This window comes from Oryctolagus cuniculus, chromosome 8 (genome assembly GCF_051225735.1).
Source record: "Oryctolagus cuniculus isolate XC-2025 breed Fujian yellow rabbit chromosome 8, ASM5122573v1, whole genome shotgun sequence".
Taxonomy (NCBI): Eukaryota; Metazoa; Chordata; class Mammalia; order Lagomorpha; family Leporidae; genus Oryctolagus; species Oryctolagus cuniculus.
The window spans coordinates 88,622,319-88,641,640 of record NC_142874.1 but is presented as its reverse complement, the minus strand read 5'-3'; the positions used below and the strand labels follow the sequence as shown (position 1 = coordinate 88,641,640).

The following is a 19,322-nucleotide window of genomic DNA, read 5'->3' as shown; positions in this document are numbered from 1 at the left end:
AAAAGAAATACCAGGTTCCAAAGATTTCTGATATAATTAATGTGGAAGTAGGAAAACATAAGGGGAAGTGGTAATTGTAAAAACACCATCTCTAAGCAATAAACTGCAACTCAATTATAATTATAAGAAATAGTTAATGAATACATACTTAAAATCATATAATTTATTTTCCAATTAAAGTTATTCAGGCACATGAATAAGTTGTATTTCCCAAATTTGTTCTTTTTTTTAAAATTAAAAAAAAAATTTTTTTATTTGACAGACAGAGTTAGACAATGAGAGAGACAGAGAGAAAGGTCTTCCTTTCGTTGGTTCACCCCCCCAAATGGCCGCTACGGCCAGCTGCGCCAATCCAAAGCCAGGAGCCAGGTGCTTCTTCCTGGTCTCACATGTGGGCGCACGGCCCAAGGACTTGGGCCATCCCCCACTGCCCTCCTGGGCCACAGCAGAGAGCTGGACTGGAAGAGGAGCAACCGGGACTAGAACCTGGCGCCCATATGGGATGCCGGCGCCACAGGCGGAGGATTAACCAAGTGAGCCATGGCACCGGCCCCCTGTCTTTTTCTTTATAAGTTTAGATAATATAAAAAAATGGAGAATAGATTTAATAGATAATATGCATTTTCCACAAAGTTTTTCAAAATTGCTCATAATTAATACATCTGGTAATCTTTTTATGTTTGTATTAAAAACAGTATTCTGGTCCTAATTTGTATGCCAACTGGGTGATTTTTAATGCTGTCATATATTAGATAAATGGTTCATTTATTATTTCTTGGAGTTGTTCAATGACATTTTACTACTTGTTAAATCCAATATTGAAAGCCTTTTTTGTTGAACTATATCCAATTTCATTTAATACTTTCATTTGTGGAACTTTTGGACTAGTTTTTTACCAGGTCTTAACAGAACATGTAAAGGAAGAAAAATGATAATCACTGTCTATTGTTTTGCAAACAAAAAATTCCCAGGTCCAAATGTGGATCTGACATAAAATCATACATATTTGCAATGATAATTTGTAACTGTACTGACTAGAAATGGCACCTCTGCTTCCTTTTCAGCATTCAACTATGGTTTTCGTAATCTTCAAAACACAACTCTTCCAGGTGCCAGCTTCAGTGTACTGATTTCATCTTTGAAGAAAATCTTCTACCTGCTTGGAAATAGCTCTTCTTCCACCTTTCTTATTTTTAACACAATTCAAGGTAAATGAGATCCCATAAGAAAAGCTCTTATGAAATTTTTTCCACCACTGTCTGACCACAAATTGTAAGGGCCACATGAATAATAGGGGAATAGCCTGAAGACATCAAATCTTAGAGACTTTTTTTTTTAAATTGCAGTAGTATATATAAAATTTGTCATTTTAACCATTTTTAGATAGAAAACTCAGTGACAATAACTATATTCACAGTTATTTCCATATTCTTTTGATCATCCCAAACAGAAACTCTGTACCAACTGGAGCAGTAAATTCCCTCCTCCTCCAGGTCCTGGTAACCACTAATTTACCTTTTGTCTCTGATTTTGCCTACTAAAGGTATTTTATAAAAATAGGGTCATGGTTTATTTTTCTTGGTCATTTTTACAAGAGTCATTCAAGTTATAATGAGGTAAGACTGTATTTCTTTTTATGGCTGAATATTACACTGTATCTATACACTATATTTTGGTTATTCAATTTGCTGACAGACAGGGGGTTGTTTTTACCTTTTGGCTACTGTCAATATTACTATGTTTATGTCCCTATTTTAAATTCTTTTTGGTGTATACCTGGGAGTTCAATTGCTGGGTCATATGGTAATTCTATGCTGATTTTTTTTAATTTAAGATTTATTTATTTAATTGAAAGGCAAAATTACAGAGAGGGAGAGATCTATTCACTGCTTTGTTCCCCCATGGCTGCAATGGCCAGGGCTGGGCCAGGGCTGGGCCAGGTTGAAGCCAGGAGATTGGAATTCTGTCCAGGTCTCCCACATGAGTGATTCCCAAAGAATCAGGCCATGATTCACTGCTGCTTTAGGTGCATTAGCAAAGAGCCGGATTAGAATTGGAGCAGCTGAGACTCAAACCAGTGCTCTTATGGGATGCTGCCATCACTGGTGGTGGCTTAACCCACTGCACCAGAATGCCAAACCCTAGTTTTTTTTTTTTTTAATAAAAAAATTATTTATTTATTTGAAAGGCAGGGTTACACAGAGGGAGAAAGATAATATGAATATCTTCTATCTGCTGGTTCATTCCTTAAATAGCCATGATGCCAGGGCTGGCCCCGGCCAAGGCCAGAAACTAACACCATCTGGGTCTCCTACATGTGTGGCAGAGGTCCAAGTTTTTGGGCCATTATCCACGGCCTTCCAGACACATTAGTAGGGAGCTAGATCAGAACTGGAGCAGTTGGGACTTGAACTGGCACTGATAAGGGATGCCCGCTTAACCTGCTGCTCCTTGATGTCAGCTCCTCTGTTAAATTTTTGAAGGAATTGGTAAGATGTTTTCTACTGAAGCTACATTATCTTACACCCACATCAGCAATTTCCAGTTATCATCTTTGCCAATTCTTGGGTATTAAGTGGTATCTCAGTGTGGTTTTGACTTACATTTCCTTAATGACTAAGAATACTGAATATCTTTTCATGTGCTAGTGGACATTTGTATATCTTCAGAGAAATGTTTACTCAAATCCTTTGACTTTTTAAAAATTCAATCACTTTTCTGTTACTGACTAGTATGTAGAAATACAACTTATTTTTGCACATTGATTTGTATTTTGATATTAGTTAGGCATATGACTTACAAATATTTTTTCATTTTGTGGTTTATCTTTTCAATATCTTGATAGTGTCCTCTGAAGAAAAAAATTTTACTTTTCATGAGATATAACTTTTTTTGTGGTTGTCTGTGCTTTTGGTGCATATTTAATAAACCATTCTCAGATCTAATGTCATTAAGATTTATCTCCATATACATAGTTGTAGCTCTTATATTTAGGTCTTTGGTTCATTTTGAGTTAATTTCTGTTTATGGTTACAGTAAGACTCCAATTTAATTCTTTTACATGTAGATATTCAGTTGTCCCAGATTCATTTTTGGAAGACACCTTTTTTCCCCCCACTGAGTCATCTTCACTCTTGTCAAATCAATTTTCTATAGATAAAAAGCTTATTTATGGGCTCTTAACTTAATTCCATTGGTCTATATGGCTAAAATTATGTCTGCACCACAGTTTTGATTACTTGAGCTCAGTAATAAGTTCTGAAGTTGTGAGTCTTCTGATTTTATATTCTTTTTAAAGATTTTTTTGGCTATTTTGGATCCCTAGAGATTCCATATGATTTCTTGAGTTTTTCTATTTCCAAAAAAACTCCATGGGGATTTTGATAGTATATAGAAATAAAACTGATTTTTGGTTTTTGGTGCTGATTTTTATCCTGAACTTTGCTGAATTCGTGTATTAGCTCTAACAGTTTATGTGTGTATGTCTCTGTGTGTACATACATTGACTTTTTATTGTTTTCTAGATAAAAGATCATATCATCTGTAAATACAGTTTACTGTCTCCTTTTTGTACCAAGTTAGATAGTGTCTAAAATTTATGTTATTTCTAGAACGTAATAACATAACCTTATTTGGAAATATGGTAGGTTCCTATGTTAGGACCATACTAGAGTAGATTGGCCCGTTAATCTACTATGAGTGGTATTTTTATAAAAAAGGGACGAAGACCCACAGAGATCAACATGTACAGGTAGAAGAATAAAGGATAACAGAACCAGAGATCAATATAGCTACAAGCCAAGGAGCAACAAGGATTTATGGCCACTATCAGAAGCTGGGAAAAGCAAGGAAGAATTCCACCATGTGTTTCAGAGGAAACATGGCCCTGTTGATACCTTGACATTAGGCTTTTAGCCATCAGACCCATGGCAGAATAAATTACTGTTATTTTAAGCCACTCAATTTTGTTTTTCCTTACAGCAATCCTAGATAACTACCATATTCCAATTTGGATAACTTTTATTTCTTTTTCTTGCTTAATTTCTCTGGTTAGAATTAATAATCAATCATAAAGTCTTTGAATAAGTTAAAGGGGAGGGAACACATTTTAATGCATACTGTTAGGCCAATATTATTGCCTGGTACCAAGCCCAGACAAGAAATTATAGACTAATAGGCTTGATGAATACTAAAACAAAATCCTAAAGAAAATACTAGGGTTGGCCGGCGCCGCAGCTCAATAGGCTAATCTTCCACCTGCGGTGCCGGCACACCGGGTTCTAGTCCCAGTCAGGGTGCCGGATTCTGTCCCAGTTGCTCCTCTTCCAGGCCAGCTCTTTGCTGTGGCCCGGGAGTGCTGTGGAGGATGGCCCAAGTCCTTGGGCCCTGCACCCGCATAGGAGACCAGGAGAAGCACCTGGCTCCTGGCTTCGGATCAGCGCAGTGTGCCAGCTGCAGTGTGCTGGCTGCAGCGGCCATTGGAGGGTGAACCAGTGGTAAAGGAAGACCTTTCTCTCTGTCTCTCTCTCACTGTTCACTCTGCCTGTCAAAAAAAAATTACTAGGGTTATGTTATATATCATAACCAAGTGGAATTTATGCTACTAATGCAAGATTTAACATACAAAAATCAATCATTGGAACATACCACAGTAATACAAGGAAGCAAAGAAAACATTTAATCATCTCAATAACAATGGAAAAAGCATGTCACAATACAACATCCTTTCATGCTAAAAATATTCAATAAAGAAGGAATAGAAGGGAACTTCTGCAACCCGATAAAAGCCATATAGAGAAAAAACCTAGCTAACATCATTCTCAGTGCTGAAAGATTGAAAGCTTTTCCCCTAAGGTCAGGAAGAAGATGAGGATGTTTGCTTTCACCACTTCTAATCAACAAATGGTACAGTTTCTGCTTGTTTTTTGATGTTTCTGTGAAGGGATGGGAAAATAGCCATCAGTTATTTTGCCGACACTCCCAAATTATAGAATTTAAAAAAATCCTTGTACATAAAATAAAAATTTTCAAATTCACAAATATACAAATCATAGTACAGGAAAAAATTATGGCTTATGTTAGTTGAATACTTAGTTTATTTCAGAGTCTCATACTACTATCATAAAACATTTACAATAACGTTATCATGTCAGTATTATTCTCCTCATTTTATAAATGAATAAATAGTGATGTAGAGAGGTTTTACACTCGCCCAAATTAATACATCTAAGTAAGAAACAGAAGAGAACTCAGGCTGACTAAAAATTGTACATATTTAAATACTACCCTTATTACAGTCATAGTCCGAATAAGCTCTTTGGATAAATTGGGGCCTAGTTGTAAATAGATTAATTATAAAGATGTGGGTGGGGATGTAAGAGAACCATAACAGATTAAGTATAGTTACCTGAGGCCAACAAGAGCAGAGCTGTTGTCATTCCCAGAGCACAAGAGACCAGGGGCTGATGATAAAGGCAGCAGGCTTCCTGAAGAGAAGTGTTAGTCTTCACAAGAGAGGGACAATCAACCTGAGAACATTTTTAGGGAAGGATCCATGGGGATGAACTTCCTGACTCCCTTAACTTCCATAACTTGTCAGAGCTCCCCATTGCCTGAACAGTTAGAAGGCAGAAGACAATGAAGTCAGCATGCTGGGGTGGATGATAGGCTAAAAGGTGGAGAATGCATATGTGATGGGAGTAGAATAAATAGAAGATACACAGCACAACCATAAATACCTAGCTGAATTCTAATGAATATGGCTTAAATTGTGTTATTATGGCCATACAGGTCTGTACAGCAGACAATAAGATGCAACAGTATAGGAAATAAATATCTAAAGTTCAATTTAGCCCCATGATTTGCAAAATTATTAAAGATCATCTCTATACAAATATTTTACAAAAATGATTTTCTGAATGGGATTGGAGCAGTAACAGCTTTAAAAAAAGTTAGGAAGTACACTCTCAGGGGAGAATTAGAAAACCACAGAGGAAATTCTACAAAAGGAAATGGAAATCTGTAGAATTCCTGAGTGGAATGTGCGGACACACAGCAGAAACATGGACACAACACATGAATGCAGCAGCTGAGCCGGAGCGGGTGGCAGCTTGGAGATGGAAGAGTGACCAGACTGCAGCAACCCGTGGTGATATGGCCTGAGAGAGGGCGTGGTGTGAGTCTAATCTGGAGCCCTAGGGGCTAGAGGTCATTAGCAGCTACGTGTGGACCCAGTGGAAGTAAAATGGGAATGTTTAGCTCACCCCGTCCTCCCCTCAACAGTGTCTGCTGCCTGGGTGAGAAAGGGCAGGCTCCTTTCGGGCGTGGATGGCAGCTGCAGAAGCCTCTGTGGATGCATGCAGCAACTTGAGACAAGACAGTACTGGAGGTGCTGGTGAGCAGAAGGCAATATTTGGACAGTGGCTCTTGTATATGTATGTAATCCAGAGATTAGAGCAGAGGGAAAAATCCACAGTCCCCACTGACTTTGAGCATTGCTGGGAGGATTGACAGGTGGCTGGATACCCAGCAGGATTGTGAGGTGGCCTGGCCTTCTAACATACCAAAGGCTCTGGGGCTCAAGCAACCTCGGTGGAGCTGGCTGGGGGAAGATCTGCCTCTCTGTTAACTGGATAGGATGGTAGGGCAGAGACAGCCCTCTGTACCCAGACACTCTGAGAGTCTTGTGTGCTGAGACTGTGTGGACTCAGTGGCTACATGAGAGGGTACAGGGTGTACCTGGGTCTCTGGGCAATCACTGGGTGTGGCTCTTCATGCTTGGAGCTCCTTGGTTGCCTGGGGTGGGACACTGCAGTGGGAACCATGCAGATCATTTGCGCAGTTCCTACAGTGGCACATATAACTGTTGAAACCACTGGGGGCTAACATCCAGACGTGGCTCAGGTAGGAGGAGAGGAGGTGCAGGGGTGATCACACCAACAGAGGTGACCATTTCCCCTGTTCTGTTAACATGAGGCGATCTACCACACCAAACTTGGGTGTTAGCCTGGATACTTGACCCACCTTGAAACACTGACCTGAGCACCCTGGCCACACCCAGCATATACCTCCTGGTATTCACTGAAACTGCAGAAATTCCACTAAGTCACAGATGCATAATTCAAAGATAAAAGCCATCAGAGGAAAAAACAACAAGTTACTCCACAAATGCCTAAATATAAACACAGAAATTCAGTAAACAAGAATAAGGAAGGCACCATGACCCCCTCAATAGAACACAACAACATTTTGATATTAGAATGTGAAGATGAAGAGATTGATGAAATTCCTGAAATGGAATTAAAAAGATTAATCATAGGATTACTCAAAAGCAATGAGAAGCAAATTCACAAATTAAAGAAAACCATACATGACATGAATAGAAATTTTTCTCATGAAACTGAGATTTTTACAGAGAAATCAAAATGAATTATTAGAAATGAAGAATTCAAAAGATCAAATAAAAATGTAGAAAGCCTTAACAACTAATTGGTGAGGCAGAAGAAAGAATATCCAAGCTAGAAGACAAATTTTTGGAAACCTTTCAGTTAGACCAATAATTAAACAAATAAACAAACTAGAAAAATTAAAAACCGTCTTGGAGATTTATGGGATACTATCAAATGACCCAACATGAGTTCCTGTAGATGTAGAAAGAGAAAATAGACTAGAAAGCTGATTTAGTAAATTACAAAAAACTTTTCAGAGAAAGAGATGTCCAAGTACAGGAAGCACATAGAACCCCTAATAGACATGACCACAAAACATCTTCACCATGAGACAGTGTAGTCAAACTTTCCACAGTAAAACAAAGAAAAGATTCTAAAATGTGCATGAGAGAAATAGACCTAACTGATATCTACAAAACTTTTCACCCCATAGATGCAGAATACACATCCTTCTCATCAGTGCATGAAATTTTCTCTAGAATAGACCATATGCAAGACCATAAAGCAAGTCTCAGCAATTTCAAAAAAGCTGAAATCATACCATGCATCTTCTCTGACCATAAAGGAAGGAAGCTAGAAATCAACAACTCAAGAATCCCTAGATTCTAGATCATATGCAAACAAATAGTAACGGACCAACATGCTCCAGAATGGTATTTCATAGAAGAAATAAAATTTATGGAAATGAATGAAACCAATACATCATACCAAAACTTATGGATTAAAACAAAAGCAGTATTAAGAGGGAAGTTTATAGCAATTGGTGCCTACAAGAAGAAATTGGAAATGTAAAAAATAAAAAAGCTATCAGTGCATCTCAAGGACCTAGAAGAACAACAACAAACCAAAGCCCCAAATAATAGGAGGAAAGAAACAATGAAATTAGAGAAGCAATAAACAAAATTGAAAAATAATACAAAAGATGAGTGAAATGAAGAGCTGATTTTTGAAAAAATAAACAAAATTGATATACCATTGGCCCAACTAACCAAAGGAAAAAAAGAAGGGAAAAGACCCAAATCAATAAAATCAGAGATGAAAAAGGAAACATAACAGATACCATAGAAATAAAAAAAACTAAGTATTTACTACAAAGAGATATATGCCAACAAAATGGAAAACAGAAGTAACGTATAGATTCCTAGATACATATAGTCTACCAAAATCGAGACATGAAGACACAGAAAGCCTTAATGGACCAATAACCAAGACAGAAGTTGAATCAGTAATAAAGACCCTTCCAACAAAGCAAAGCCCAGGACAAGATGGCTTCACTGCTGAATTCTATCAGTTAATACAAGCTAATCGAATCTAACAACCCATCAGAAAGATCATTTACCCACACCAAGTAGGATTCATTCCTGGGATGAAGAGATGGTTCAAGATTCGCGAATCGATAATTGTGACACAGCACATTAACCAACTGAAGAACAAAAATAATAAAGTTATCTCAACAGATGCAGAGAAAGCATTTGATAAGATAAAACATCCTTTCATGATGACAACCTTAAGCAAACTGGGTATAGAAGGAACATTCCTCAACATAATCAAGGCAATTTATGACAAACCCATGGCCAGTATCTTAATGAATGGGACAAACTTGGAAGCATTCCCCCTTAAGATCTGGAACCAGACAAGGATGCCACTCTCACCATTGCTATTTAATATAGTATTGAAAGTTTTAGCCAGATCCATTAGGCAAGAAAATGAAATCAAAGGGATATAAATTGGGAAGGAGAAAGTGAAATTATCCCTATTTGCAGATGACATGATTCTATATGTAAAGGATCCAAAAGATTCCACTTAGAGGCTATTGGAAAACATACCCTAATCCACTATTTGGGGAAATGTAAGCTGGTGCAGCCACTGTGGAGGACAGTATGGAGATATCTCAGAAATCTGAATATAGACCTACTGTATTACCTAGCCATTCCACTCCTGAGAGAGAGAGAGAGGCAGAAAGAGAAGTCTTCCATTTGCTGGTTCACTCCCCAATTGGCTGCAACAGCTGGAGCTGCACCGATCCGAAGCCAAGAGCCAGGAGTTTCTTTTGGGTCTCCCACACGGGTACAGGGGCCAAAGGACTTGGGCCATCCTCTACTGCTTTCCTAGGCCACAGCAGGGAGCTGGATTGGAAGTGGAGCAACTGGGACTAGAACTGGTGTCCATATGGGATGCCAGCGCTTCAGGCCAGGGTGTTAACCTGCTGAAGTTCTAGCCAGAGCTATTAGGCAAGAAAAAGAAATTAAAGGGATACAAATTGGGAAGGAAGAACTCAAACTATCCCTCTTTGCAGATGATATGATTCTTTATTTAGGGGACCCAAAGAACTCTACTAAGAGACTATTGGAACTCATAGAAGAGTTTGGCAAAGTAGCAGGGTATAAAATCAATGCACAAAAATCAACAGCCTTTGTATACACAGACAATGCCATGGCTGAGGAAGAACTTCTAAGATCAATCCCATTCACAATAGCTATCAAATACCTTGGAATAAACTTAACCAAGGACGTTAAAGATCTCTACGATGAAAATTACAAAACCTTAAAGACAGAAGTAGAAGAGGATACCAAGAAATGGAAAAATCTTCCATGCTCATGGATTGGAAGAATCAATATCATCAAAATGTCCATTCTCCCAAAAGCAATTTATAGATTCAATGCAATACCAATCAAGATACCGAAGACCTTCTTCGCAGATCTGGAAAAATTGGTGCTGAAATTTATATGGAGGCACAAGAGACCTCGAATAGCTAAAGCAATCTTGTACAACAAAAACAAAGCCGGAGGCATCACAATACCAGATTTCAGGACATACTACAGGGCAGTTGTAATCAAAACAGCATGGTACTGGTACAGAAACAGATGGATAGACCAATGGAACAGAATTGAAACACCAGAAATTAACCCAAACATCTATAGCCAACTTATATTTGATCAAGGATCTAAAACCAATTCCTGGAGCAAGGACAGTCTATTCAATAAATGGTGCTGGGAAAACTGGATTTCCACGTGCAGAAGCATGAAGCAAGACCCCTACCTTACACCTTACACAAAAATCCACTCAACATGGATTAAAGACCTAAATCTAAGACCTGACACTATCAAGTTATTAGAGAACATTGGAGAAACCCTTCAAGATATTGGCACAGGCAAAGAATTTCTGGAAAAGACCTGGGAGGCACAGGCAGTCAAAGCCAAAATCAACTATTGGGATTGCCTCAAATTGAGAAGTTTCTGTACTGCAAAAGAAACAGTCAGGAGAGTGAAGAGACAACCGACAGAATGGGAAAAAATATTTGCAAACTATGCAACAGATAAAGGGTTAATAACCAGAATCTACAAAGAGATCAAGAAACTCCACAAAAACAAAACCAACAACCCACTTAAGAGATGGGCCAAGGACCTCAATAGACATTTTTCAAAAGAGGAAATCCAAATGGCCAACAGGCACATGAAAAAATGTTCAAGGTCATTAGCAATCAGGGAAATGCAAATCAAAACCACAATGAGGTTTCACCTCACCCCGGTTAGAATGGCTCACATTCAGAAATCTACCAACAACAGATGCTGGCGAGGATGTGGGGAAAAAGGGACACTAACCCACTGTTGGTGGGAATGCAAACTGGTCAAGCCACTAAGGAAGTCAGTCTGGAGATTCCTCAGAAACCTGAAGATAACCCTACCGTTCGACCCAGCCATCCCACTCCTTGGAATTTACCCAAAGGAATTTAAATTGGCAAACAAAAAAGTGGTCTGCACCCTAATGTTTATTGCAGCACAATTCACAATAGCCAAGACCTGGAACCAACCTAAATGCCCATCAATGGTAGACTGGATAAAGAAATTATGGGATATGTACTCTTTAGAATACTATACCGCAGTAAGAAACAATGAAATCCAGTCATTTGCAACAAAATGGAGGAATCTGGAACACATCATGCTGAGTGAAATAAGCCATTCCCAATGGGACAAATACCATATGTTCTCCCTGATCGGTGACAACTGACTGAACACCAAAAAGGAAACCTGTTGAAGTGAAATCGACACTATGAGAAACAGTGACTTGATCAGCATAGCCCTGACTATTAATGAACAACTTAATACATTATCCCTCTTAGTAGTTTTTTTTGTCTGTTCTACTTAATATGACTGGTTGAATTCTGTAATTAATACACAGTTATTTTTAAGTGTTGAAATTTAACTGAAATGTGATCCCTGTTAAACATAAGAGTGGGAATAAGAGAGGGAAGAGATGTACAATTTGGGACATGCTCAAGTTGACTTGCCCCAAATGGTAGAGTTAGAAACATACCAGGGGATTCCAATTCAATCCCATCAAGGTGGCATGTACCAATGCCATCTCACTAGTCCAAGTGATCAATTTCAGTTCACAATTGATCATAATGACAGGACAAAGAGTCAAAGGGATCACATAAACAAGTCTAGTACCTGCTAACACTAACCGATAGAATAATTAAGGGGAGAGTGATCCAACATGGGAAGCGAGATACTCAGCAGACTCATAGAATGGCAGATGTCCTAAATAGCACTCTGGCCTCAGAATCAGCCCTAAAGGCATTCCGATCTGGCTGAAAAGCCCATGAGAGTATTTCAGGCATGGAAAGCCAAGACACTCTGGTAAAAGATCTCTGTGAGATCCCAGTGGAAAGAACAGGTCTTCAAAGAAGGAGGTACCTTTCTCTGAAGGGAGGAGAGAACCTGCACTTTGACTATGACCTTGTCTAAACAAGATAAGAGTCGGAGAACTCAAGGGGCTTCCATAGCCTTGGAAACTCATGACTGGTGCATAGGGAATTACTGATGCCATAAACAGGAGTGTCAATTTGTAAAGTCAACAACAGGAGTCACTGTGCACTTACTCCTCATGTAGGATCTCTGTCCTTAATGTGCTGTACATTGAGGCTTAATGCTATAACGAGTACTCAAACAGTATATTTCACTTTGTGTTTCTATGGGGGTGCAAACTATTGAAAGCTTTACTTAATGTATACTAAACTGATCTTCTGTTAAAAAAAAAGAGAAGAAATTAGCAATTCCCAACTTGACTCTCACTGGGATTAAACATGACAATAGGTCTGATCTGATTTCATCATTATTTTAAAAAATCATGTATTATTTTTCACTTTATGTTTCTGTGTGGGAGCAAACTGTTGAAATCTTTATTTAATGTATGCTAAACTGATCATCTGTATATAAGGAGAATTGAAAATGAATCCTCATGTGAATGGAAGGGGAGAGGGAGTGGGAAAGGGGAGGGTTGCGGGTGGGAGGGACGTTATGGGGGGGAAGCCATTGTAATCCATAAGCCGTACTTTGGAAATTTATATTCATTAAATAAAAGTTAAAAAAAAAAGAGTGGCCAAATATGAATTTTAGAGATTAAATCCTTTAATTTATAAACTCAAAAATACGATTGAAAGCTTTAACAGCAGAATAGAATTAGTGGAGAAAACAATTTATGACCTTGTAGACAAAAAAGCATGAAATAGCCTAATCAGACAAAAATGAAAAGAATGAAAAAAAATGAAGAAAGTCTACACAAAATATGGGATACCATTAAATGACCAAATATTTGTATTATAGGCATTCCTGAAGCATAAGAGAAGGAAAAAGTCATTGAGAACCTGATAAATGAAATATTAGTTGAAAATTCCCAGGACTTGAAAGAGATATGGATATCCATATCCAAGAAGCTCAAAGAACCCCAAGCAGATTCAATCAAAAAATTCTTCTGCAAGGCATATCATCATCAAAATGTCAAAAAGTTAAAGACAAGGAGAGAATCCCAAAGACAGTAAGAGAAAAGCATCAAGTTACATATAAAGGAAACCCAATTAGATTAACATCAGACTTCTCAGCAAACTCTATAGGCCAGAAGACAGTGGAATAATATAAAGTTTTAAAAGAAAAAAACCCCTTCCAATCAAGAATATTATATCCAGCGAAGCTATCCTTCAAAAGTGAAGGAGAAATAAAGTATTTTCCATATAAGCAAAAACAGAGAATTCACCACCACAACATCAGCCTTACAGGAAATTCTAGAGTGCTCTGCATTACAAGTAAACATCATGAATATGCATGACACGACCACATTCACTAACAGAGCAGGTAGAATCAATATCCAATTAATAAAATGACAGGTCTTAGTTTTTTAAAAATTTATTTATTTATTTGAAAGTCAGAGTTATACAGAGAGAGAAGGACACGCAGAGAGAGACAGAGATCTTCCATCCGCTGGTTAATTCCGCAATTGGCTGCAACGGCTGGAACTGTGCTGATCTGAAACCAGGAGTCAGGAGCTTCTTCAGGGTCTCCCAAACAGTTGCAGGGGCCCAAGGATCTGGGCCACCCTCCACTGTTTTCCCAGGCCACGGCAGAGAGCTGGATCAGAAGTGAAGCTGCTGAGACTTGAACAGGTGCTCACATGGGACGCAGCACTGGAGGTGGCAGCCCAACCTGCTGCGCCACAGCACCAGCCCCAGGTCTTAGTTCTTATATCTCAATACCAACCACAAATGTAATGGATTATATTCATCAACCAAAAGACTTAGGTTGGCTGAATGGATAAAAAACCATGACCCCACTGTATGCTACTTACAAGAAACTCACTTCATGAACAAAGATACACATAGACTAAAAGTAAAGGATTGGAAAAAGACTAACCAGGCTGGCGCTACGGCTTGATAAGCTAATCCTCCACCTTGCGGTGCCGGCACACTGGGTTCTAGTCCCAGTTGGGGCACCGGATTCTGTCCTGGTCGCCCCTCTTCCAGGCCAGCTCTCTGCTGTGGCCAGGGAGTGCAGTGGAGGATGGCCCAAGTGCTTGGGCCCTGCACCCGCATGGGAGACTGTGGGGAGCAATTCGGACTAGACTGAGTTACTGGAATTAAGACTTATTCTATGCATCTGCTCTCCCACAATATGGCGCTGGGAGAGAAGTAAACAGCTTCCGCACAGCTGCCTCCAGTTCAACCAATAAACTGTAGGACTTGCTCCTGATTGGAGAGCAGTGTACTCGGCGTGTGGGCAGCCGAGTTAGGATTGGCGGAGGAGGACTATAAAGGAGGAGAGAGATGGCATTCACCGGGAACATCTGAAGGAACATCTAAGGGGAACATCTATCCGAATAATACCTGTGCAGCCCCCGAGAGAGCCGGCCGGCGGTGTGCCGCTCCCCTGCGGAAGTGGGGAATGTGGCCAGGGGGAACTGCCCTTCCACGGAGGTGGAAGGGATAGTAGCCAACCCGGGAAAGAACCAGCAGCAAACCCGGGGAGGGCCGAGCAGACGAAAGAACAGCGCAGGGTCCTGTGTCGTTCCCCCACGAAGACGGGGAGCGACAGGAGACCAGGAGAAGCATCTGGCTCCTGGCTTCAGATCAGCGCGGTGTGCTGGCCGCAGTGGCCATTGGAGGGTGAACCAACAGTAAAGGAAGACCTTTCTCTGTGTCTCTCTCTCTCACTGTCCACTCTGTTTGTCAAAAAAAAAAAAATAAAATAAAAAAAAAAATAAAAAGACTAACCAGGCAAATGGAAACCAAAAGCAATAAGGTATAGCTATCCTGATAGACAAAATAGAGTTTAAATAAAAAACTAAAAAGAAAACAGATAAAGGAAGAAAGGAAGACATTATGTTTTGATAAAGGGTTCAAGAAGAAGATGTAACAATCATAAATATATATACACCTAACAGAAGAACACCCAGATATTTACAGAAAATACAATTTGACCTAAAGGGATAGACTGACTCCAATACAATAATAGTGGGTGACTTCACCGCCCCATTCTCATCAATGGACAGCTCATGCAGACAAAAAAAAAAATCAATAAAGATACATTGTAGTTGAAACATACTCTTGAGCAAATGGACCTCAGAGACATTTAAGGGAATTTCAATCAACAGCTACAGAAAAAACAAATTCTTTTCATCAGCACATGGAACATTTTGTAGTATAGACCACGTATTAGATCACAAATCCAGTCTAGGAAAATTTAAAAAGGTTGAATTCATATCATGTATCAGAGCATAAAGGAATAAAACTATAATTTAACAACAAAAAGAACAATAGAACACACACCAATACTTGGAAATTTAAAAAAAATGGTACTGCATGATAAATGGGTCATTGAAAAAATTAAAAAGGAAATAAACTTTCTTGAAATAAAAAAGGAGACATTACAACTAACGCCACTGAAATACAAAAGATCATAAGAAATTAATATGAAGAACTATATGTAATAATCTAGAAAACCTCAAAGAAATTGATAAATTTCTGGACTCACATAACCTACAAAGATTAAATCAAGAAAATACAGACAACCTAAACAGATCTATAAAAAGCAATGTAATTGAAGCAGTAATCAAAAGTCTCCCATCACGGAAAATTCCTGGACCCAATGGCTTTACTACTGAATTCTATAAACCATTCAAAGAGGGGGTAACTCTAATATTCTTCAAACTATTCCATATATTGAACAGGATAGAATTCTGCCAAACCCTTTCTATGAGGCCAGCATTACTTTGATAACAAAACCAAAGACATGACACAAGAAAACTCAGATAGGTATCATTAAAGAGCATAAATGGAAAGATTACCAAAAAAATACAAGCAAATCAAATCCAAAACCACATCATGGAGATCATACATCAGGATTTATCCCAGAAATGCAAGGGCAGTTCAACATTGCAAATCAGTAAACGTTATAAATCACATCAATGGAATGAAGAACAAAAACCATAGGGTCATCTCCATATATGTAGAGAAAGCATTTGATAAGATTCAACACTCCTTTATGATAAAAACTCTCCATGAATTAGGTATAGAAGGAATATTTCTAAAAATTATAAAAAAGAAATCAAAGTGATATAAATTTGGAAGGAGGAAGTCAAACTATCCCTATTTGCAGATGACATGATCTATGTATAGAGGACCCAAAAAACTCTACCAAGAGACTACTGAAACTTATAAAAGAGTTTGGTCAAGTGGCAGGACATTAACAGAAATCAATAGCATTTGTATACAAAGACAATATCATTGCTGAGAAGAACTTCTAACATCACTCCCATTTATAGTAGCTACCTAGAATAAATTTAACCAAAGATATCAAAAAATTTCTATGATAAAAATTACAAAATATTAAAAAAAAGAAGAGACAAAAAATGGAATAAATCTCTCATGGCTTGGAAGAATCAACATTATCAAAATTATCAAAACATTATCAACATTATCAAAATGTCCATACTACTTAAAATAATTTATAGATGTAATATGATCACAATCAAAATAACAATGACATTCTTCTCAGGTCTGCAAAAAAAAAAAGATGCTAAACTTACATGGCAACACAAGAGACCCCAAATAGTTAAAGGTATGTTATACAAAGAAAAGAAAGCCAGAGGCATCACAATACCAGATTTCAAGACATACAACAGGGAGTTATAATCAAAACAGCCTGGTACTGGGAAAAAATAGACGTGTGGACCAATGGAACAGAATAGAAATGCCAGAAATCAATTCATGCATCTACATCCATCTTAAATTTGACAAAGTAACTATAATCAATCCCTGGGGCAAGGAGAGTGTCTTCAACACATGGTCTGAGGAAAACTGAATGTCTGTGTTCAGCAGTATGAAACAAGACCCCTACCTTAATCCACTCAAAGTGGATCACAGACCTAAATTTCTGACCTCATACCATCAAATTACTACAAAACATTGGAGAAACCCTACAAGACATTGCCATAGGTAAAGAGTTCCTGGAAAAGACATGAGAAGCACAGGAAATCAAAACCAAAATTTACAAATGGGATTACATCAAACTGAGATGTTTCTGGACTGCAAAAGAAACAATCAGCAATGTGAAGAGGCAACCAACAGAATGGGATAAAATATTTGCAAACTATGCACTGATAAAGGATTAACATCTAGAATCTTTAAAGAGCTCAGGAAACTCAAGAACAACAAAACAATCCAGTTAAGAAATGGACTTCAACAGGAATTTTTCAAGAAATGAGATTCAAAGGGTCAACAGACACATGAAAAAATGCTCAGGATCACTAGCCATCAGGGAAATGCAAATCAAAACCACAATGAGGTTTCACTTCACCCTAGTATAGTGGCTCTCATATAGAAATCAACAAACAACAAATGCTGGTGAGAATGTGGGAAAAAGATACCCTTATCCACTGTTGGTAGAAATGTAAATGGGTGCAGCCATTGTGAAAGGCAGTATGAAAATATCTCAGACTTCTCAACATAGACCTACTATATGACCCCAGCCATCTTACTCCTGGGAATTTACCCAAACCCCCCCCCAAAAAAAAAAAATCAGCATTTTAAAGAGTGATCCTTATTTCCATGTTTATTGCAGTTCAATTAACAATAGCTAAGATATGGAATCAACCCAGAGGTCCATCACCTGAAGACTGGATAAAGAAATTATGGTAGGGGTGTGTGCTGTGCTGTAGCAGGTAAAGCCAATACCTGCAGTGCCCACATCCCATATGGGTGCCAGTTCAAGTCCCGGCTGCTCCACTTCCAGTCCAGCTCTCTGCTATTGTCTGGAGAAGCACTAGAATATGGCCCAAGTCCTTGGGCCCCTGCACCTGCCTGAGACATCCAGAAGAAACTCCTGGCTCTTGGCTTTCAGATCAACCAAGCTCTACCCGTTGTAGCCCTTTGGAGAGTTAACCAGTGGATGGAAGACTTCTTTTTCTCTCTCTTTCTGCCTGTCTGTAACTCTTTTAAATAAATCCTTAAAAAAAAAAAAAAGAAATTATGGTCTATATACACTATGGAATACTACACATCAGCAAAAAATGAAATCCTGTAATTTGCAACAAAATGGATGCAACTGGAAACCATCATCCGTAGTGAAATAAGCCAGTCCTGGCACCAGTGCCATCGCGTGGTGCATTAAAGCCCTGGCCTGAAGCACCAATATCACCATATGGGCGCTGATTCGAGTCCTGGCTGCTCCTCTTCCAATACAGTTTTCTGCTGTGGCCTGGGAAAACAGTAGAAGATGGCCTAAGTCCTTGGGCCTGCACCCACATGGGAGACCTGGAAGAAGCTCCTGGCTCTTGGCTTTGGATCAGCACAACTGCAGCGGTTGTAGGTCATCTGGGGAGTGAACCAGCGGACAGAAGACCTCTCTCTCTGTCTCTACCTCTCTCTGTAACTCTGTCTTTCAAATAAATAAATCTTTAAAAAAAAAAATAAGCCAGTCCCATAAAGATAAAGACCAGATGCTGTCCTTGATTTGTGGTAAATACAGAGTACCTAAAAGGTCATCTATAGGATTGAACTTTACACTTTGAGATGTGATGATTTTGAACAGCCCTTATCTTGATTATTGTGGAACAGTGTTTTTTTTCTTCATACTATTTGTTGAAATCTACTTACTTCAGGATTAATCTTATGAGTATAAAGTTAACTGAAAATACATATTTGTAAAAATTAAAAATGGGAATAGGAGAGGGAGTTGCAAGCAAGGTATGAAGAATATGCCTGTCTGCACACCTGAGTCCTGTCTTGGATATTACTTGTTGGTCCTGGAGCTCCAGAACTACTCTGCAGCCTCTCTGCAGGCATTCAGGTTTTTTGGCCTAAAACTGAGACACACCCTTAGCTTTTCTGGTACTGAAGCCCTTAACTCAGACTAAGCCACACTGCAAGCATTCCAGGCTTCAGCTGTGGAACTTCTTAAAAGCCACAATTGATATAGGCATTTAAATTTTTAAATATCACACTGTCAGCCAATCATCAACCAACAAATACAGATACATTCAGCAACCTCAGGGTGCACTTATCAGAGGCTTCAACAATAATTTCCATAAAAAATATTCGGATAT

At 38.7% G+C, this 19,322-nt stretch overlaps 1 protein-coding gene across 5 annotated transcripts in view; it reads right to left on the bottom strand.

Annotated features, from left to right (window-relative positions):
- The window catches only part of TBCK (TBC1 domain containing kinase), a 244,973-nt gene that overhangs the window by 20,282 nt on the left and 205,369 nt on the right, over positions 1–19,322 (bottom strand). The window lies entirely within an intron of this gene.